At 44.1% G+C, this 22,507-nt stretch overlaps 1 pseudogene; it reads right to left on the minus strand.

Moving 5' to 3' along the window:
* Positions 1-22,507, minus strand: part of LOC134352497 (Ig heavy chain C region-like) — a 75,065-nt pseudogene that overhangs the window by 32,650 nt on the left and 19,908 nt on the right.

Raw genomic sequence — 22,507 nt, forward strand, 5'->3', positions numbered from 1 at the left:
ACGGTATGCAAAACAAGGTTTCGACTATACCTCAGTACATGTGGCAATAGTAAACCATCTTACCATTTTACCAGTTTAGTACTCTGGATTATACTGTGCACCGCTTCACACGTTCCTATAGTAAGCAAGTGCTATCATTCACGTGACTAAATACAGAGATTGAATGTGTTTTGAAATTATCCTAACAGTTGTGTTGTCGTTCAGAAATCTGAATGTGGAGGGGAAGGAGCTGTTCTTGAAAAGGAGGTTGCAGGTCTTCAATCTCCTGTGTCTTCTACCCAGGTCAGGCAACATCTATAGAGAGGAATATGCACTGTATGTTTCTGCCCGAGAACTTTCATCAGGACTTGAAAGGAAGGGGGAAGAAACAGGAAAAAGAATATGGGGAGAGGGCAGTGGAATGAGTACAAGCTGGCAAGTGGTAGGTAAGACCAGATGAGGAGGCAGTTGGGAGAGAGGGGAAGGGGTGATGGTGAGAAGTTTGGAAGAGGTAAAAGACTGAAGATGAAGGCGATTGATAGAAGCGGACGTTGGGCCACGGAAGAGAGCGATGGAAGAGGGGAGGGGCTAGTGAGGCAAAGAGAAAGCATGAGAGGGGATCCAGAATGGGGAATCAAAAAAAGACATAAGGGGATGTGGGTGGGGGAGAAATTACCAAAAGTTAGAGAAATCGATGTTCCTGACATCAGAGTGATGGTTACCCAGAAGGAGGTGTTGTGTCTCCTCACCAAGTGTCCCCTCATTGTGGCAGTAGTGGAGGCCATGGGCAGACATGTTGGAATGAGAATTCAAATTGAAATGGTAAACACTGGAGAACAGTGCCTTTTCTGGCAGACAGAGTGATGGTGCGAAACAGTCCCATAACCTACGTCGAATCTCACTGATGTGAAAAGTCTGCAAGTTGAGTACCAGATATAGTAGAAGGCCCAGACCACCTTGTAGGTGAAGTGTCACCTCACCTGGTAGGGCTCTTTTAGAGCAGTGAATGCTGGCGAGGAGGCTGGAGTAGCAGTTGTCGGGAGTACCTCTTGCGGAGATAAGAACCAGAAAGATGATTAGCGGGGAGGGACGAGTGGACGAGGGAGTCAGATGGAGACTTCTTCTTTAGGTAACTTGCTATGGAAGACTTCATACTTTTATCTCCTCCATCTATCATCTCTTAGCTTCTTACTTCATCGCTTTCCACCTCCCCATCTACCATAACCCTCATCTGTTTTCTTGTATTACCTGCCAGGGTGTACTTCCATTTCCCTCACCTCCCTATTCTGGCTTCTTCCCCCGTCGGTCTGAAACTTCAATAGTTATTCGTCATCATAAATGATACCTGACCTGCTGAGTTCCTTCAGCATTCTGTGTGCGCTGTTTGGAAATTGTTTTGCTTTCTTATCAGCTCCTCAAATGAAAAGTGCTCCTACCCTTTCATAATCATGGCTTCCTCCTCTATTTAGTGCGATACAAATTTAAATATAAAAAGTTTACTTTTCTTGTCTGACTTCTTCCTTCGCCCTTAATTTAGGATGTCTCTTTCAGCCTCTCTCTCTCTCATGTGCATAAACAGAGTCCTGCACACATGCACGACCATACAGATACATGATCTGATAACGAATTCGGCAGACCATGCCCGGAATCTCTTTCCTTTCCTTACCTTTACTTTATTGTCGTCAAACAATTGATACCAGAGCGTACAATCATCAGAGTGATATCTGATTCTACGCTTCGCGCTCCCTGGGGAACAAATCTACAGTAAATAGTAAAAATTTAAAAAAAAAAAAAAAATATATATATATATATATATATATATATATATAAAATAATAATTAGAAAATAGAAAAGGGAAAGTAAGGTATTCAAAAAAAAAAAAAACAGGAGGCAGGTCCGGATATTTGGAGGGTACGGCCCAGATTCGGGTCAGGATCTGTTCAGCAGTCTCATCACAGTTGGAAAGAAGCTGTTCACAAATCTGGCCGTACGAGTCTTCAAGCTCTTGAGCCTTGTCCCGGAGGGAAGAGGGACGAAAAGTGTGTTGGCTGGGTGGGTCGTGTCCTTGATTATCCCGGCAGCACTGCTCCGACAGCGTGCGGTGTAAAGTGAGTCCAAGGATGGAAGATTGCTTCGTGTGATTTGTTGAGCTGTGTTCACGATCTTCTGCAGTTTCTTCCGGTCTTGGGCAGGACAACTTCCATAACAGGTTGTGATGCACCCTAGGAGAATGCTCTTTACAGTGCATATATAAAAAATAGTGAAGGTTTTAGTGGACAGGCCAAATTTCATTCGCTTTCTCAGGAAGTAAAAACGCTGGTGGGCCTTCTTGACAGTCGACTCTGCTTGGTTGGACCAAGTCAGATCATTTGTAATATTGACCCTGAGAAACTTAAAGCTTTTCACCTGTTCCACTTGTACACCACCGATGTAAATGGGGTCGTGCGGTACATGACTCCTTCCGAAGTCAACAAGCAATTCCTTCCTCTTGCTGACGTTGAGGGATAGGTTATTGTCTTCACACCATGCCACCAGGTTCTTAATTTCTCTCTGTACTCAAACACATCAGTACCAGAGATACGGCCTACAATTGTGGTGGCATCAGCAAAGTTATATATTGAGTTCGATGGAAACTTATCTACACCATCATAGGTGTACCGGTGGGACACCGGTGCTCAGAGTGATTATAGAGGAGAGCTCGTGCCCTATTTTTACAGCCTGGGTCCTGTCTGTGAGGAAGTTGAAGATCCAGCTGCAGATCTGAGTGCTAAGGCCTAGGTTCCGGAGCTTAGGAATCAGTTTATTTGGAATGATGGCATTAAAGGCAGAGCTGTAGTCAATGAAAATGAGCCTTACATATGTGTCCTTATTCTCCAGGTGTTCAGGAAGAATATAGGGCCAGAAAGATGGCACCCGCCGTTGTGTTGCTCCCGTCGGCAAATTGCAAAGCATCGAGGTTGACCGGTAGGCTGTGGTTGATGTGTGCCATAACCAATCGCTCGAAGCACTTCATAGCAATTGATGTGAGAGCCACAGGTCGATAGTCATTCTGGCATGCCACCTTGCTCTTCTTCGGCACTGGGATTATCATTGCCTTCTTAAAACACGAGGGGATCTTAGACTGCAGCAAGGAGCAGTGGAAAATGTCAGCGAACATTCCAGCTAGCTCGCTTGCACAGGCCCGGAGAACCCGTCCCGGGACACCATCTGGGCCCATCGCCTTCCTTGGATTTATCTTCAGGAAGGCCCTTCTGTCTTTCTCCTCGGTGACGATGAGTCTCGATGCCACCAGGTCCGGTTCATCCGGAGGGGGCGGGGCGCTCCTCTTCTGTTCGAATCTTGCGTAGAATATATTAACGTTCGTCAGGAAGAGAAGCGCCACAGTTGTTGACATTCCCAGCCTTTTCTTTGCGCCTAGTGATCTCATTTAGACCCTACCACAATCTACCGGCATCCCTCATGGTTAGCCTGGGCTTCCAACTTTGCTCGATATTGTCTCTTGGCGCCCTTAATGGCTTTCCGGAGTTCACGCCTGGATTCCGTGTAGCGACTGGTAGCCCCGGACCTAAAAGCCGGAGCTCTAGCCTTCAAAGGGGGCTTGACCTCATAATTCATCCAAGGTTTCCGGTTAGGGAATATCCGGATCGTCTTGAGAGACACACAGTCCTCTGTGCATTTGCAGATAAAGTCCGTGACAGCTGAGGCATACTTATCGAGGTTAGCTTCCGAGTCCTTGAATACTAACCATCAAAGCTGAATACTAACCATCAAAGCAGTCACGAAGCACCTCATCCGTTTCCTCCGTCCAACGCGGCACCACTTTTGACACCATGCCCTCCCGCTTCAGTTTCTGTTTGTTAGCCGGGAGGAGAAGTGCGACCTGATGGTCTGATTTTCCGAAGTGACGTCGTAGGACGGAACGGTAGGCATTCTTGATTGCTGTGTAGTAGTGGTCAAGTATAGTCAGGCCTCTAGTGGGGCAGGAGACATGTTGGTATAAATTTGGCAGCGCCTTTCTGAGGTTGGCCTGGTTACAGTCCCGGCTGTAATGAGCAAAGCCTCCGGATACCTCGTCTCAAGTTCACTGATGTTGACATACAGTCTTTTCAGAGCACACTCCACGCCCGCCTGGGGGGCGGGGATGTAGACCGCTGTCAGTATGAACGAGGTGAATTCCTTTGGCAGATAGTAGGGACGACATTTCACCAACCGGTGTTCCAGGTGCGGTCTGCAGGAGCTTGCCAGTGCCACTGTGTCCGAGCACCACGCAGTGTTGATCAGTGGGCAGACACCACTTCCCCTCGTCTTGCCCAAAGACGCAATGCGGTCCATCTGATGGATCGAAAATCTCTCCGGTCAGATGGCACAGTCTGATGTGCTAGGGGAGAGCCAGATCTCAGTGAAACAGAATACACAGCAGTTCTGCATCTCCCTGCAGTAGGTGAGTATGTCTTTAAGATCATCCATCTTGTTCTCAATGGCTTGCACATTACCTGGTCGGATGGTGGGTAAAAGGACCAGAAGCCCCTCAGCTTCAATCTGACCAGCAACCCAGCTCTTTTCCAATGCTTCTTCTGTAAATAGTGCATCTTCCCAGGTTTCCATTGATGCAGTGTGTTGTTGGCAGCTCTTTGAAATTGATGGACGCATCCCGCAGGGAGCGATCGGCGGGCCGCGTAGTTGGGCGCTCCGGTCGGGCCGAGTGACGGGGGAGGCTCCGCTGCTACTTCCAGCTGCCAGGAGCCCGGGGTGTCGATTGGGTCGGGCCCCACAGCCAACACTTAATCCCGGAAGGCCGGACTCCGGGCTCAAACAAGTCTGTCAGCTGAGTCGGTATCTGGCAACTCTGCGCGTGCTCTCCCGAGCAAGCTGCCCTCTACACTATTCTAAACCCGAGAAACCCCTTTAAACCTCCAAATGCAACATCTAGCAGGATCAACAACACCCTGGTGAAGCTACTGATCCAGCTGGAGATCACCGCGCCAGAATTGCTTGTTCAACTCCGGACCGCACCTGGACCCAGCTAGCGGGGCCTGGTCCGAGTCTTCGCTTTCCTTTGCAGTATTCGCCAGACAAACCTGACTGACGTGCTAAGAAATTCCTTCCATTGGAAATCAAACTGAAACGTCAACATTGAATCCTTCTCCACATATGCAAAAGCGTTTTTTACTGTTGTGTTCAGTCGCATTATATTCTTTCGAACCCAATTGTCGGAAAGTTTATTGTTGGTCAGAGGTTAATGCAGCAATCATGTATTAACAAATGCTGAAGTTCACAGGTTCTGGTAATTCTTTGGAAAGTAACAAATCAAACCGTGTCAGATCTCTCTGCTTCTGTACGAGGCGCAAAGAAGATGTATTGTGAATGATCCGAGCTACAGTTTTGTTTCATTTATGGGTATATTTACCATGGGGGAGTTCAATGTTTAATTGGTGGAATAATATCAGTGGCTAATTGTGTACAAAACTGCCAGGTCCGCTGTTTTTTTCTACAGGTTAGACGAATAAGATTGATTGCATTGAAGAGACAAATTGAATATTTTTTTTTACAAAAAGCAACTCTTGTGTGGGATCCTATAAAGTGTTCTAAGTAAAATTAGGAGCGAATTTTCTATTTCTTTCCCTGACAAGTTAAAACAAACATTGCCTAAATGTTACCAGTGAATTTTGGGTGGACTGAGGTCAAATGGTTTTAATTTGTTAGATGAGAGTGTTGGCCTTCATGAGATAATGCGGATAAATGGAAAGAGAATACACACAGGCAAAAATGCTAAAATCCTCGCCTTGCAATACCAGAAATGATCAGTAGATGGCAGTAACGGGTCCCTGAAATGAAATATCTTCCAGTCAATAAATCAGAACTGGAAATCCCAAATTAGAATTATTACAGCTTCAGCTTTTTTCTCTGCTTGGATCCAATGAATATGGATTAATATCTTATAAAGACAAGGAGTATAAATATTTCCTGGTCATGGTGCAAAAGTTGAATTTATGGCAGTGGCACCAATTAGGAAAGGAGAGCAGATATTCTTTCCAAAAGGACACAAGCAAACCAATTGTGTAGTTGTTCCGTAATTTTTGCTCGTGTCTTGTGATCTGCTAAAGCTAACTTTAAAATACGGACATTTATTTTTAATAAGATGATGATCTCAATTTTTCGGGTTGCCATGGTTGAATTCCAACTCATGTCGCTGGCTATTAATGCAGTGGCAAATATGTTTTGAAATTAACGATTTCCATGCTATCAAAGCTCTATTATTATTTGTTTTTTCATTCACCCAATTCCACAGCAACATGCTCAAACATTATCCCAACAACACGCATTGAATGAAGAAGGAACTCAGTATGCTATGTAGCATCTATTGAAGAGAAATAAACAGTATCTACACTTTTTCCTTTTTCTGATGAAGCTTCTTTCCTATTCTCGTTTCCATGCACTGTGCCCATACAATGTGTGGGATTGCCATGGACTTTCTTTGTCTCCAGAGGACAAGAACGTCTCATTTGATGTCAGTGCCACTTGTCTTTAACTCATTGGGGGTGGGGGCGGGGAGTGGAATCTAACGTTCCAGAATTACAACCCCATGAAACTCACCGTCATTTCCAGCAAGTATATTTTCCTCTCGGTTCCCTGTTGACTTTTTCTATTAAATTATACATGCTAATATTGCCCAACTGTATCACATCCTGCTGTTACCAGGAAACTGCCGAGCATCTTCTATTTTCATCTTGACAAATTGAGGCTGATCTTAAAAGTTCAAAATCATTTCGTAAATCGTGGATGAACTTGCAACCATCTAGTAAGGATAATCGCAGAGAAATGGGTGGACGTGAAGATTCACCGGAAGGTGAAGAAGTGCAGTACACCTGTTGGCAGAGGTGGTGGATAAATGAAGAGGAGCCAGAATATGAAGCCAAGGAATCTAATTAGTGAGGTCATCATCATAGCTTGTCGCACCAGACAGCCAGCCACTCTAGTGTTGTTTGGTTGATGTTGAGTAGGTCAGTGTCAGCTAAATCAGGTGAGAGTGGGCAGTTGCGCAGAACGTGTTCAATGTTCTGCACCCTTTCGCCACGCTCACAGGATTCACTGGTATTTAAACCCCACTTCACCATATTGTCTGCCGTCCTACTCCCGCTTAGCTCTGTTCAGTGTGCACCACTTCCGTCTGTCAAGCAGGGCCTCGTCTGGTAACATTTCTGTGCGGTCTTGCACTATATTGTTTGGTTTTGGTTCTGGCTTCTGTTTAATGCCAGAGGTCAATCCTGTATGTTTGGGGGGATGTTCTGTGCGGTAGTTCCTCCACGTTAGCAAAGCTTTTCCTCGATTCTAGGTGGTTGGAAACTGGCACATGATGATGCAGTGGGTGCGTGGATCTGTTTACCTTTTTCAATTTTTGTTGTAGTATATCTTCGGATCTCCGGGGGACCAATCCCTGCAAGTCTTTAAATGATGTTAGTGGGTGTGGGGTGCAGTGTGTCCGTAATTATTCAGCAGGCTTCGTTAAGCAACAGGTCTAATTTCTTTGCATGGGCTGATCTGCCAGACACAGGTGTACGGTATTCTGCAGGTGCATAGCAGATTGATCTCAGTGTGTGAGCATTAGCTCCCCATTTTGTGCCTGCTAGTTTTTTCAAGAGAGAATTGCGAGAGACAACTTTTCTTGGAGTTTTTGGATCTGGGTAGCAAAAGAGAGCGTCCAGCGTCACGCCCAGGTAAATTGTAGTCGGATGGTGTTCCAGCTCCTTCCCATACCAGAAGTAAGGTAGTTGAAGTCAACACTTTAATTGAAACTTTGACTTTAATTAAGATTTTGTTTTCTTTATTATCACACGATTGAAAATTGGGTAATCTGGCCACAGGGTATGGATTTCTTTTTTTCAGTTAAAACAAGAGGAGATGCCAAAGAGAAGGTGGTATTTCTGTTTTGTAAATCTTGGATTGATAAAATTTGGAAATACTGTGTGTGGGATGGAGTAGCTGGGGTCGCCGGATCAGCCAGGGGTACCGGGTATGTCAAGCGCAGATCTCAGTGATGAATCTGTATTTATTTTAAAGAAGGCAATTGTGTATTAGAACGTTGGTCATAGAACTTAGAAGAGTACCACAGGAACAGATAATCCAATCCTCAATGTTGTGTCGAGCCAGCTACAAAGCAAGTCAAAAACAACCGGACACTCATCCCTCCTACTTACACTATGTCCATATCCCTCCATCGTCCTTACATCCATGTGACGATCCAAATTTCCCTAAAAAGCCTCTAATGTATTTGCGTCCACCACCATACCAGGCGGCGCATTCCAGTCATCCCGGACTCCCTGAGTAACAACTTACCTCTCACATTCCCCTTGAACCTTGCCCCTCTCACCTTCAGTGCATGCCCTCGGGTGTTAGACACTTCAACCCTGTGGAACAGACTCTCTGTATACTCTATTTATGCCGATCATAACCCCCTCAGGTACTGAAGTTTCTGAGAAAACAGCCAAGTTTATCTGGCCTCTTGTGATAGCTCTAAAACAGGCACTATCCTGCAAACCTCTTCTGCACCTTCTCCAAAGCCTCAACATCCTTCCTATGATGAGTAACCAGAACTACACACAACACTTCAAATGTGGCCTAACCAGAGTTTCATGAAGTTGCAACATAATCTCATGACTTTTGAACTCAATGTGATGACTAATTAAAGCAAGCATTGTACATACCTTCTTAATTGCCTTATCAACTGTGGAGCAACTTTCGAAGAGATATGAACTTGGATCCTCAGCGACACTGTTGAGAGCCTTGCGTTTGCCCGACCTGGGTTAATCTACATCTGGCATTTCTTAGTCCATGTCTGCAACTAATCCATATCATACTGTATTCTTTGTCAGTCTTCTACACTGTCCACAACTCCACCAGTCTTGGTATCATCCACAAATTTACTAACCCACCCATCTACATTTTCATCTAAGTCATTTGTATATATTACAAACAACTGAGTTCCCAGCACGGATCCCTGCGGAAGTCCACCAATTACAGACCTCCAGCTCGAAAAGCCCCTTTTAACACTCCCCTCTCTCTTCTATGCGCAAGCCAGTGCTGAATCCAAACAGCCAATTCACTGCACAAACCATGCATCTAATCTTCTGGATTAGTCTCCTCTCCCATGAGGGACATTGTCAAACGCTGTACTAAAAACCATGTATACAACAACCACTGCCCTACCCTCAGCAATTTCTTTCATCATCTTGTCAAAAAAACTCAATCAAGATGATAAGGTACGACCTGCCACAAGCAAAGCTATGCTGGCTCTCCCTGGTTAGGTAATGGGTTAACCCAAACTGATATGTCCTATCTCTAAGAATTTTCTCCAGCAATTACCCTACAACTGACGTGGGACTCACCAATCTATAGTTCCAAGGACTTTCCCTGGTCCCATTCTTAAAAAAAGAGGTTCAGCATTAACCACTCTCTAGTTCTCTGGGACCTTGCCTGTGGCTAGAAAGGACATAAAGACACTGGTTAAGGGTCCAGTAATCTCGTCCCTTGACTCCTTCAAAAGCTTGGGGTAAATCCCATCAAGCCCTGAGGACTTATCCACCTTAATAGTTATTAGAAGGCTCAAACTGATAGTTACAAAATACACATGGACTAAGATGTTAACGGTCCTGTGCTATCACCAGTGGGATCATCAGCTGTTCTGCCACCTGTCTTCAGGAGTTTCAGCCCACTTATGATCAAGACTACTGGGGGGCCGGCAGTGCCAAAGCACCTCCTCCCACTGGTGAGCTTAAAAACTTGGCATCTGCCTCTATCAGAGCTGTTGGTCACTTCCATCCAACAGATAGTCTGCTCTTCAGGTGTCTATGCAACTACTGAAGGGTTTGCAAGATATGTATACACTGTCCGACTATCTGCCCCTCTGGACATACTCGGTCCACACCCATGCTGATCCTTTCTCTGCTGCCTCAGCTACAGCCATGCTGGTTGACTTGATCTCTGTTCTAGTGAAGCCAAGGTCAGGCAGCCACTTCTGGAGAGTGAACACAATAAACCCACGGCAGCCTATTTCGAATGGATAGCATGAGACCTTCCACCCTCCGTCTCTGCACTCTGATCTTAACTCTGCATACTTGGTTAACTTGCGCTCATGGGCTTCATCGATGTTGTCTTCCCAGGGGACTGTGAGTTCACCAATAACCGCTTCTCTACCTGGTGTCAGACCATACGATTATATCTGGACGCAATGTTGTGAAAGCTATTTGCTCCGGGAAACTGCCTTTCCCGTCCAGGTCAGCCTTCACACACCAATCATTGGATGAAGAAAGTATGCTTGATCGTGTGCCTATGCTGTACACCCTTGACTTGGAGCCTTCTTTCACAAATGATATGCGATGTTCTGTGCAGCGTGGGGCACGAGATAAGTTGTGCTGCAGTACTCTCTGCTCAACCGCTTCTGTTACAACTTTGAGAACGTTGTTATGTCTCCAAGTGTACATGCCACTGGAAAGATTGACTCTGCATGCACTCAAAATATGTTGAAGTGTTCCCTTCTCGCCACAAGCAGCACACCTGTCTATCTTATCTTCATACCAGGTGCTGAGGTTGGCAGGTGTTGGGAGCAGATCGTACGCTGCTCTGCATAAAAAAAGAAATGCTGAGCGGTTCCATCTGCCACAGAACATTCCAAGATAATTCTCTTTGTTCAACACTTTCCCACCGGGTCCAAGCCCCTCGTTTGGCCAGGCCAGCTGTTTTAGTTAACCTCTTCTCCTCTTCTACCGCTCGTATTTCTAGTGTTACAAGCTCACGGCGCCCCTTACCTGTAGAAGATGACCACCACTTGTGGGTTGTCCATCCAAGTCCCTGGCAGCCTAGCTGGATAGCCCCAACCGTCTCCTTGTGCTTCAATCTGGACTCTGCCTCATGAACTGCTACACGGGCTGACCACTTCCTGCCTGATCTCACATCTGGCTGGGTGCTCTTGATGACAGGGTCTCTTGAGTCTCGAAGCATCAACAATGATCTTACCTTGGCTACCTTGACCTCCTCAACAAGGGATTGCACTGGGATGGTAAGCTTTGTCTGGCTACTGTGGATTGCAACATTGGTGAGGCTGCTCGGTACTCCAAGCCACTTCTTCACATACTTGTTGATCTTCCGTTCCATTGCCTCAACGTGGGACATTGCCACTTCATAGACAGTTAGCGGCCACATTATCCGTGGCATCAGTCCGTACTGCAAGCACCACAACTTCAATTTGCCAGGCAAGCCACACTGGTCAACAGACATCAGACCCCTGCTGATCTGTCCTGCTGTCTCTTGAACCCTCTTGGTGTCTCTCAGCTCCTCTGTGTACCATCGCCCGAGGCTCTTAACTGGTTGGTCCTGAATGGATGGAATCTCCTCTTCATTAAGGGTGAAATGAAAGTCAACCAGCTTTCCTCTCCTAAGAACAAGGCTCCTTGACTTCTTGGTCTTGAACTTCATCCTTCCCCAATCCATTAGCTCCTCGAGTCTAGATAGTATATCTTCCACTGCCTCCGTGCTGGGACCCAAAAGGGAAAGATCATCCATGAACGCTCGTATTGGTGGTAACACCCCTCCGCCATCAAGTGCGACACCTGGTACCACTGATGCTGCAGCCCTCACAATGACCTCCATGGCTAACACAAAAAAGGATGGGTGAAATTGCACATCCCATTGGGATTCCAACATCCAAGCTCTGCCACCTGGTTGTAAACTGCTGAGTGGAAAACCTCATCCGGAAATCGTTGTAGTACTGCATAACAAAGTTCCTCACCTTAGCAGGAATCCATAGGAATTCCATCACAACCTCAATCAGGACATGGGGAACAGAAACATGCACATTTGCCAGATCAAGCCAAACTACAGCCAGATTTCTTCTCAACCTTTTTGACTCCTGGATGGTATGCCATATCATACTAGAATGTTCAAGGCATCCTGGGAAGCCTGGTATTCCTGCCTTCTGCACAGATGTATTTACTAATCCATTTTCAATCACAAATGAAGATATTCTTTCTGCCAGAATGCTAAACATTATCTTCCACTCTACATTCTGGAGTGAAATTGGTCGAAACTGATTCAAAGTAGAAGAATTCTCTTCCTTCGGGATGTATACTCCTTCAGCCTCACTCCATGACAAAGGAACAACACCTTGTCTCCACACCACCTTTAACAATCTCCACAAGTATTTCCTCAGCTGTTCACACTTCTTGAACACCTTATACGACACTCCATTAGGTCCTGGCACTGAGCCTGACCTTGCCTTTCTGATGAACTGTTCAACTTCTGTCAATTTGCGTTCTGACAGATTGAACTTCACTCCTGGCCTGGTAGGCTTGACACGCCCTGAAATATCAAGCAAAGCAGCCTCCTGCTGTTCGTTAGAGTAAGTGCTTGCTAGGTGATCCCCAAGTTCTTGTTGAGAGATGTTAAGCTGCCCGCTCTTACTTTGTTCAAACAGTTTCTTTGTGAACTCGTGAGGGTTCTCAAAGAACGACATTCTTGCCTTCTCTCTCTCTTCTTTCTCTTTTTACTTTGTGACTCTGCACGACGGAGTGATGCTAAGTTTATTCGAAAATGCTCCCGGAGATCAGCAAGCCCTGGCTTGTCACCCTCACTTGCTACCTTCCACCTCTGTCTCAACGACCTAAGCTCTCTCCTCAACCTACTAATCTCCTTCTGGCGCCTGCTTGGTTGCTCTGTGGGCTTTGTTTTCTTCAACTCAACCAAACCAAACCTGTATATTCCAACATCGTAAATCATATCGCCCATCACTTCCAACTTTCTCTTTGATGTTCCCCTGAGAGTGTTCTCCAACATCATACTGATATCCTCATCAAATACACGCCAATCCTTCTCATCTGCCATTGCTGGCCACTTGACCTTCCTCTTCTTCCCTATCTCCTCACCACCGCCATCATGCGAAGAATCTCCCTGGGTACTGTGGTCTGAAACTTGATCTGGGTTAGCTCTCGTCTGACCTGGAGTATGATGACTCTCTTCAGAGCGAATTTCTGTGGCTTGTGAATCAGTGGTTGAAAAGACCACATCATCTGTGCTTGGTGAAGAAATCTCATCTTCATCCACTGGGATGGAATAGCACTTCAATTTTGTTTGGTGGATTCGTTATCCTTTAATGCTGGAAAACGCTCTCCCACACCAAACACACTGGAAACTCAGAGCCTCTTATCCTAGCTCTTGGTCGCAGTCGTTCCCTGTAATTAACTGTATCCGTCCGATGTATCCTATCTCTAAGAATTTTCTGCAGCAATTACCTTACAACTGACGTGGGACTCCCCAATCTATAGTTCCAGGGACTTTCCTTGTTCCATTCTTAAAAAAAAGAGAAGTCCAGCATTAGCCACTCTTCAGTCCTCTGAGACCTTGCCTGCGGCTAGAGAGGACATAAAGACACTGATTAAGGGCCCAGTAATATCAAAAGTCAGTCACCTGGACAGACTGATTCCCAACGCGAAGTCCAGTACAGCCACTCCCCTGATTGGACCGTCCACATGTTGATCTAAGAAACCTTCCTGGATACATTTAACAAATTCAGCCCCATCTAAATCCCATACAATAAGAAGGTCCAAGTTTACACTAGGGACGTTGAAATTTCCCATGAAAACAACCCTATTATTTTTACACATTTCCTTAATCTGGTTGCATATCTCTTCCTCAATGTCCCAGTGCCTAATCGGGGATCTGCAGTACAATCCCATCAGTGTGATTGCACCCCTCCTATTCCCGAATCCCACCTAGATGGATTTAGTGTCTGACTCCTCGTAGTGCAGCTGTGATATTGTCCCTGATTAACAGTGAAACTCCACTCGCTCTTTTACCTCCTCCTCTATAATTTCCAAAACTTCAAAAACCTGATGCAATAAGCACACAATCCTGCTCCCCTCTCAGTCAAGTTTCAGTAATGGCTTCAACATGTAGTTCCGCCTTGTACAGGTCACCCCTTCCTCAGAAAAGATTCCAATGATCCAAGAACTGGAACTCCTGTCCTTTACACCATCACAGCAGCCACTCACTCATCCGTGCTACCATCCCATTTCGATGTCATTGTTGTCAATATGCACCAGGAGTTCTGGCTGTTCCCTCTTCTCTTTGACAATATTGTGCAGCCGCTCCAATGGATCATGGAGCCCAGCAATTGAGAGGAAACACACCATCCTAGTGCCTTGTTTTGTGGCTACAGAATATCTTTTCTGTCTCCCTAACTATCGAGTCCCCTATTATAACTGCATTGCCTGAATTTATCCTGCAGTGTTAAGCCTCAGAGCCGGCCACAGTGTCAGCAGTCTGTCAGCTGCTGCCGTGATCTGATGGTCACCCACTCCCTAGCAGTATACAAAGGAGCGTACTTTTTGCTCAGGAGAGTGGCCACAGGAGAACTCTGCACTGACTTCATAATCCACTACCTCTCCTGGTGGCCGCAAGTCTACTGTCGAAAGGCTATACACTGGGTATGACCACCTCTTCAAAAGTCTCGTCTGTTATATCTTCAGCCTCCAGAATGGTCCTGATTACATCCAACTTCAGCTCCAATTAGTGAGGTACCATCATAAATATGATTGACATTGACGTCAGTAAGGCCAGCAATAGGTCCAATTTAGAAATGTAATCTAAGATGTTAAGACCTATTTGATTCAGGGAATGATGTTAAAATGAGGGTTTCTGGTGACCTCAGATTGTTTTTCTGTGATTGTTAGAATATGCTGTTACGTAACCGGCAACAATGAATATCAGTCGAGACAGGTTATATAAAAACAACCAAATATTTATTGAACACGGATAAACAATAAAAAATACAAACGAACACCTTAACCGGAAGTTAACCGCTATGCTGCCATTTAACAAATCGGCACTGGTTCTTAAAGCGTTAAATACGCAAACAGTTTTTAAAGCGGTAAAGTCAGATATAGTTCTTAAAATGGTAAATTCGAAAGTCCAACAGACTTATACGTGCAATTGGGAGAGACTTGTCCAGAGAAGGATTTCTTCAAAGACGCGTTTTTCCTGTTGGCTCTGTCCAAAGGATTCACGATGCAGGAAATAAACAGTTTCAAACAACCGACCTTAAATTATAGAGAACAAAGCTTTGCATGAACTACGTAGCTCTTTTGGCAAGAGTTATATCGATGCAGGTCGCTACTCCTTCAACGAAGACTCAGTAAGGTCGATCCTTTGTTAAATTGCCGAAGGATACCGACTCCTCTCAATCCTTTCGGGTTCTGTACTCCGATAAAGTCTTCACTCTCCCGCACTACTGCTGGAAAAATGTACATCAACACTTCTAGCAAAAATTGGCAATCTAGCACTATTGTATCTTGCAACAGAACGTTACACTCCGTTTAAAAAAAAAGAAACTGCGTCATACAATAAACACGCAACAGAAACGGAGACACAGACGCACGTTCCAGCTGGGAAACTAAAAACTGAAAAACTAACAGCGTCATCTGGGGTCTTCTCTGAAATACCCGTGGTGCACATGTCATCACGTGACCTCACATCGGCGGGAAAACTACATCGAGTGACCTCCAAAAGACCATTACATCATTCTCACAAAAACAATCACAGATAATGTACGTAACAGTGTTAACCAGTGTTCCACAGGGACTGGTACTGGGAGCCTTTGTGTTTCAATATGGCATGACTGTGCATTAGGAGTTAGTGTTAAATTACAAAGTTCAAGTTTCAAAGTAAATTTATTATAAAAAAAAACATACATCGGCATATACAACTCTGAGATTCGTTTCCTTGTGGGCATTCTCAGTAAATCCAAGAAACAACAGAATCAATAAAAGATTGCACCCAACAGGATGAACAACCAACCAATGTTCAAAATGGACCAAACTATGCAAATACAAAGGGGAAAAATAAAGAAATAATAATGATAAGAGTCCTTGAAAGTGAATCATTGAGTTGTGGGAACAGTTCGGTGATGGGCTGAGTGAAGTCGAGTGAAGCTATATCAATTGGTTCAACAGTCTGATGGTTGAGGGATAATAACTGTTCGTGAACCTGTTGGCTGTGTCCCGAGGCTCCTGCACCTTCTTCCTAATTGCAGCAGGGAGACGAGAGCATTGTCTGGGAGGTGGGGGTCCCTGATGATGGATGCTGCCTTCTCGCGACAGCTCTCCGTGTAGATGTGCTGAATGGTGGGGAGCGTTTTACCCTTGATAGACTGGGTCGTATCCATTACCTTTCGTAAGGCTTACCGTCAAAGGACATTGCTGTTTCTGTACCAGGTCGTGATGAAACCATTCGATATATTTTCCACCACAGACCTACAGAAGTTTGTCAAAGTTTTAGATGACACGCCGAATTTTCTCAAGCTTCTGAAAAAAAGTGGAGGCACCGCAGAATGCTGAAGTGAGAATTTAAAATTATCGGTGAACATCTCAGCCAGTTGAGCATCACAGGTTTTTAACAGTCAGCCTTGTAACCAATCTGTGGTCTGTGTGAGTTCGTAAAGGATCATCCATGTTTTGATGGTCAAAGTGAACATGGAATGCACTGAGCCCATCCGGGAACTAAGCTTTTGTCAGTACCTCCAGTGGAACTTTGTCTTATTGTGCGTTTTCCCCCTAGCCGGCAGTCTGTGGTTTGGTATTGCCATGTGCTCTTGTTTGTTTTCATGCTCCATGTGCTCCTGTCCCAGCTCCTGCTCTACTCCGGCCCCTGTATTACTGAGTACTCCACCTCTCACCTGTTTCTCTTTACTATCTATTTTGCTGCCACTTCTGTCGCGTTGTGCTCCACCTATCATCTGCCTCTCTGTGTATTGCTCAGTGTATTTTAGTCCTGTGTTTTCACCTGATTGTTGCCAGACTGTGGCAGTGAATTTTCCTGAGCCTTTCCAGCATTCGTATCTGAGCTCTGTCGGTCGGAATATCGACTCTGCCTATTTCCCTGACTCTGGTTTTCGGATTTCTTTGGATATTTTGATCTCTGCCTGAACTTTGACGCCGACTTTGTTTGCACCTAGGGATTTGTTACTCAATTAACAGTACTGTGTGCACAGCACGGGGTCTGAGATTGAATCACTGCTCCAGCGTCCTGACAGCGTTGTTATCACAAATGTCGCCGTGTTTTCACTTTGTAAGAGGAAATGACATTAAGTACTTGTCACATTGGTCGAGCATCCTTCCGTGGTTCAAGTTTGGTCCGAAATTGTCACGTTTTGCCGTGAAATGGCTTTCAGGAGATTGTATGTGAACCTTTTGTATTTTGCTTGGTCGCTAGACCTGAATACCACCGATCCGGCCCTCAGCAGATTGCGGATCTCATCGTTTATACAGGGCTTCTGATTGGGCATAACTGTCTTCAAAAAATTTGAATGAAGTCCCCGACTATGATTTGTTTGCTTATAGTGGTTGTGTGTGTGTGTGTGTGTGTGTGTGTGTGTGTGTGTGTGTGTGTATGTTTATGTGTGTGTGTGTGTGTGTGTGTGTGTGTGTGTGTATGTTTATGTGTGTGTGTGTGTGTGTGTGTGTGTGTGTATGTTTATGTGTGTGTGTGTGTGTGTGTGTGTGTGTGTGTGTGTGTGTGTGTGTGTGTGTGTGTGTGTGTGTGTGTGTGTGTGTGTGTGTATGTTTATGTGTGTGTGTGTGTGTGTGTGTGTGTGTGTGTGTTTTTGTGTGTGTGTGTGTGTGTGTGTGTGTGTGTGTGTGTGTTGGGGGGTGTGTGTGTGTGTGTGTGTGTATGTTTATGTGTGTGTGTGTCTGTGTGTGTGTGTGTGTGTGTGTGTGTGTGTGTGTATGTGTGTGTGTGTGTGTGTGTGTGTGTTTGTGTGTGTGTGTGTGTGTGTGTGTGTGTGTGTGTGTGTGTGTGTATGTTTATGTGTGTGTGTGTGTGTGTGTGTGTGTGTGTGTGTGTGTTGGGGGTGTGGTTGTGGTTGTGGTGGTAACGGGGTTGTTGACATTGGTTAATGGTTAAATTGTCTCTTTATAGGAGGCATATAAAAGTAAAAACACACTTTTAAGGTAAAGGAAGTGAAAGGGTGAAAGGATTGCAAGGGATCCAGATTGATTTTATCTCTAAGGGAATGCCGATTGCCTAGAATTCAGTGTCCAAAGGGAGCGGTGAAACAGAGTCGTTGACAGTATTTAAAATGTATCTGGAGGAGCACAGGAGCGATCTCTGGGGCTTTGAGCCGAGTGCTGGAAAGTGAGATTAATACGGACATGTATTCACTGGTTAGCATGGCCCTGTAACATTGCTTCCCACATTGTCACCAAGCACGACCTTGAAAGAACGAACCATGGGTTTGTGCCTGATGGCGGCTCTGTTGAAAAACAAACATTACGTTTATGTTCCTTCATCTGCCTTCTACAACCGCGAAAACACCAATTTCCGCCGCGCATCCCCCTTTAGCTTATCTGACCCAGTCCAGAATATTTACCACATCACTCGTCCTATCCTTGAAACCCAGTCAGACAGTTTTAAAATTCTTGTCTCTCTTCTCAACTTTCTTTCCGATCTTATCCTTCCGATCTCTGTGAACTCTGACTTTGTCAATCTCCAAACCACGCTCAGTTCCCCGATCATCTCCCACTGATCATCCCATACTATGTCATGTTACAATTATCTTTTAAATGTCGAGGCCGTCCAATTCCTTCAGTGAACGTTGTGTTTTCTTAACATGGCCGCTATCTTTAAAAAAAAACTACCCCATTGCTCCAGCTTGTGTAAATATCTCCAAATGAGTTTCAGTATAAATTGATTCTGATTCTGAGTAGGACACCGAACGTAGAACATGGACACAGAACTGAGCAGTTCTTGGCCCAAATGTTGTGCCGATCAATATAAATCTACTGCACGATCGATCCCATAAACCTCCATTTACTTCAGTGGACAGTAGATTCCGCTTAATTAGGACACATCGGGACCAGTACAGTTTGGCCCAATTGGGTGGCTACCCCAATTAGGGGAAGTTTCATGGAAATATTTTAAAACATATAAAAAAAGACAAACTACGGTTTAAATAAGTAACAAATTGTTCAAATGAAATGCATAACAAATTAGAGCACTAATAATTCTACTACAGTACGATAAAATTTTAGTTCGTAGGAATTATAATCGTTGGAATTCATCCACACTCTATGCTGTCCTATTCTTTTGATTGACTGTGAACACATCAGCGCAGGCACGTTGTGTAGATAATGGACTGCCTTAATACAATGCAGTCGAAACATTCAAGATAATTGTCGAAACCTTCAAATTCTTCGTATTTTCTAATTGTTGAAGTAGTCAAATTGTTTCATTTTCACTCCCGGCCGTCTCCACGGCTGAATATTTGAAAACGCAGCGAGCAAAGCATTTCCGAATTGTTTTCCTGCTTACTTCTCACCAGTTGACAGCGACAAAAAAAAACATTGCTTAATGGATACAAGCACACACAACAGACGCTAATAAAAAAAACTGTTCTGTCTAAGCACAATGTTCGCCACACAAGTGTACGCGACTGACCCTAGTTAGAAACTTTGAGAACAATCTCGTGTCTCAGTGAACTTGGATAGTGTGCTAATTAAATGATGGGAATCCCAGCTGATGTATTCGAATAGCTTTTGTTCCTTCAGAATTGTCCCAAATAAGCTGCTGCCCCGATTAAGCAATGGCCCATTTAACCATAATCCACCGTATGTGCCTATCTGAGAGTCTCTAAATGTTCCTCTTGACCACCATCACAGGCAGAGCTTTCCAGGCACCCATCACTCTCAAAGAAAACATAAAAACAATCTCTGGCATCTCTCCGAATCTTTACTCTACTCCTCTAGCACTGGCCATTGCCTCACTGAGAAATTGGGCTCTCTATGCTTCTCGTAACCGGAAACGCCTCTCTTCCACATTCGCTCCAAAGAGGAAAGCCCTATATCGCACATGCATGCTCTCCAATCCAGGCTGGATTCTGTTAAATTTCCTCTGCACCCTGTCTAAAGCTTCCATATCCTTCCTATACTGAAGTAAGCAGAACTAAACTTGCTTTATTATAGAAAAGACGTGGAAGCATTAAATGTGGTGTAACCAGAGTTTAATAGAGATCCAACATTACTTCACAGCTCCTGAAAAATAATCCTCAGTGCAACGTCCATCTGCCATTTTTCCACCCAGCCCTGCATTCTGCCTGTATCTTGTTGCTGCCTACAACCTTTTGCACTAATCACAATACCGCCAATGTTTGTGTCATCTGCAAACTTACTGACGCACCCTGCCACCTCCTCACCCATCTCCTTTGCAAACAAACTAACTCACCGTTCCACCTCCTCACCCATCTCCTTTGCAAACGTACTAATTCACCCTTCCACTTCCTCATCTATATTAAAAAAAACACAAAAAGTAGGTGTCACAGAACAATCCCTGCGGAACACCACTCGTCACCAACCTCCAGGAAGAATACCCTCTATGTTCCACCACGCTCTGACTTCTACCGGAAAACCAAATCTATTCCGTGCAGCTAAGCGTCCATGGATTCCACGTCTCACGTCTGTCTGGAAAAAGCCTGCCTCGAGGAATCTTGTCAAATACATTTCTAAAATCCATATACAACACATGCACTTCTCTACCTTCATCGTTTTAGTCATAACCTTCAAACATGCTCGTGAGGCGCGATTTCACCCTCATAAAGCCAGCAAGGTTTCGTAACAAAAATTCCACCGCATCCTGTTGTGACCGAACGAATAAACCATTGCACGAACGTTTTAAACTTCACTTCATTCGCTCATGTTATGATTTTGTGACAGAAATTATTTTAACCCTGACTTTCATACGACAATATTTGATAATAGTTTCAATGAAAAAACAATCATTTTGATGAATGTATCCCAATATCAAATAGTATATTACGAAACGCATTGAAACAACAATTACAAGTGCCACACGTTCACTTTAATTCAAATATGGTTAAAATTTATTGAAATGTTCTGCATATATATTTAAAACATCTGTTTGGAAAGTTACTGATTACATTGAATCGACAGCGATAAGCAAACAACTTGATTAAAATTATTAACGTACGATTAAGGTCGAATATTTAATTAATTTGTAATAGTCATAATTAAAATTAATTACACTGGTTTAATAATTTCCGTTTTTTTGTAACACGGTAAAATCTCCAGAAGATTATTTGATTGATCCTCTGCCTCAACAGACGTTGCTTGTCTGAGTTGAATCTTTACCTTATTTCCTTTACTCATCATGCGGATTTAATTAGCATTGTGGTTCGGTTTTATCAATAGTCAGTGTAGCATTGAAATAGACACAGTATTTTTTTAAAAAAAGTATTAGTAGGCATATGAGTTTTAGACCGGAATTATCAATGGTTAAAAAAGCAGTCAATTAGCATTATACTGAAATCTCTTGGTTGACATTCTGACAATAATTTGTCAGAGTATTACAATAATTATTATTATAATAGGTACTCCTGTAGGAATAAGTAAAGCTGGTTCTACTTTGGAGCACAGCATGTTCATTTGGTTGCAACGCACACAAAATGCTGGCAGAACTCAGCAGGCCAGGCAACAGCTATGGACAAAAATAAACAGTCCATATTTCGGGCAAAGACCATTTATTACGACTGGAAAGGAAGGGGAAAAGTTAGAATAAGAGGCTGAGAAGAGGGGAAGAAGAAGTACAAAATGGCTGGTGATAGGAGACACGGGGACGGGGAAGGTTTCTAGTAAAGAACTGGGAAGTTGATTGGTGAAAGAGATAAAGGGCTGAGGAAGGGGAAATCAGATAGGAGAGGACAGAATGCCTTGGGAGAAAGGGAAGGTGGATGAGCACTAAAGGGGACTGATTCACAGGTAATTGTTTGCTTCATTTGAGGTCTTGAATATACTTATGTGATTGGGCACCATCCCATGTATTAGCGCCAGAAAAGTGTTGTAATTTATTCGGAACTGCAGACACGCAGCGTATGGAATAGCTACTCTCGTGGCAAAGAATCAATAAGCATAAACAGAAGTAGTAATCAGTATATTCCTTTGTAGAATTGCTGTCTGAGAGAATCTCTTAAATGGAACAATGCAATTACTTCCAAAATCCAGTAGATCTTCTTCAAGTTTTGTTATTCGCGCAATTTCTTTCTAATATTTTCACGTGGTTTGCTAGTTATAATCACGCACCCTCCAACATGATTTTTATTTTATAAAGGAAGGTAACTGACTAAACTGCTGGACACACAGAATTATAGTTTGCTTAATTCAGTAGCCTTTTCTTAGTGCAGAACCTTGAGCATAAACATTATTTTGAAATGCAGACAATGGAGAAGATACGAAGAGTCAGTTCGAAACAACTCCTAAGTTTTCCTTTGTCAGTGAATATGGATAGTAGGAGAGGGCACCGCTTGTAAGGTCAGACTAAACTGATAGATTTGTTGAAGTATGAAATTGGAATACCAGATTGCAAGGTGCATTTAATTCTTTCACATTTGTGGTAGATTGCAATCTTTCACTGCTGAACAATTATTTCACCACAGTTTGTTTTACATTATTCAGAGGAATACACTTTGCATTTC

This window comes from Mobula hypostoma, chromosome 10 (genome assembly GCF_963921235.1).
Source record: "Mobula hypostoma chromosome 10, sMobHyp1.1, whole genome shotgun sequence".
Classification (NCBI taxonomy): Eukaryota; Metazoa; Chordata; class Chondrichthyes; order Myliobatiformes; family Myliobatidae; genus Mobula; species Mobula hypostoma.